The sequence below is a fragment of the Sinocyclocheilus rhinocerous genome, unplaced genomic scaffold, assembly GCF_001515625.1.
Source record: "Sinocyclocheilus rhinocerous isolate Xijiao unplaced genomic scaffold, SAMN03320098_v1.1 scaffold1006, whole genome shotgun sequence".
Classification (NCBI taxonomy): Eukaryota; Metazoa; Chordata; class Actinopteri; order Cypriniformes; family Cyprinidae; genus Sinocyclocheilus; species Sinocyclocheilus rhinocerous.
This window is the reverse complement of record NW_015630418.1, coordinates 553,196-554,495: the sequence shown is the minus strand read 5'-3', so window position 1 is coordinate 554,495 and position 1,300 is coordinate 553,196.

Sequence of the window (1,300 nt, the reverse complement as noted above, 5' to 3'; positions counted from 1 at the left end):
TAGAATATACGGTCTGTAGAGTATAAAAACCATTACGCCTATGGAGAGTCCCCACAAAGATAGCAAACCAGACATGTGTGTGTGAGTGTGTGTGAGAGTCTGTGCGTGAGTGTGTGAGTGGTGTGTGCGTGAGTGTGTGTGTGTGTGTGTGTGCGTGCGTGCGTGTGTGTGTGTGTGTGTGAGTGTGTGCGTGAGTGTGTGTGTGTGTATAAAAATAAATAAATAAATAAAAGCAGCTAGAGGAGTCTTTTCCCCACAGTCCCCAGTCCAGAGGAAAATACAGTCATAAATAGGGGCAATAATATGATGTTGTTTTCTTCCATATGAAAATACCTTTGATATAGCAAGATACATGCAAAATAACCTCTTCAACACTCAGACGCAGCAGATACTTGTCCCTCATAACCTCATACAGCTCTACAGCTCATGAATTATAGGCCGAGCTGACTGATGACATGCTGTCAAATGTTTAAAATGGCTCGAGAGAAAGTCTGGCAAAAAACAATGTGAGCAGACGATTGGGAAAAATGCATAAAACAAGAAACTCTGTGGATATTCAGAGAGCCTTTCAAGAAGAACGTCAATGAAATGTCAGAGAGAGACAGAGCTAGCGGAAGAGAAAGCCTTTAAAGTGAAAAAAAGACTTGAGGGAAGATGGAAAGTGTGAAGGAAAGGTGAAAAGGTGACTGGAGGCCATAAACGAATCAGGAGAGAAAACTGAGATTAGAGATGCCTGAAATCTTCAGTACCCTTTTGGAAATCTGATCCAGCTCGGCAGGTGCTCCGAGTTTGTCATTTAGTTATTTATTTTTTCCATCTGACATTTGGGAATATCTCCTCAAGTGGTAAATATGTGAATTATTTCACAGCAGATTGCAGCAAAATGACTGGAAATAACTGCTTACTGAAACATTCAAATGGACTTTTAAATATCACTGGGTAATTATTGATGAAGTCAATAGCCATCAATAGAATTAAAGCAATCGTTCAGCCAAAAATGAAAATCTGCTGAAAATGTGCTCACTCTCAGGTCCTCCGAGATTAGAATGAGTTTGTTTCTTCATCAGGTTTGTAGAAATGCAGCATTGCATCAATGTCTCAGCAATGGATGCTCTGAAGTGAATGGGTGCCGTCAGAATGAGAGTCCAAACAGCTAAAAAAAAAAGTCTTAATGCTGGATTAGTTTCAGCTTTTGTCTTCTCCAGATGTTAACTGATGGACTGGAGTGCTGTGGATTACTTGTGGATTATTGTGATGTTTTTATCAGCTGTTTGGACTCTCATTCTGACGGCACCCATTC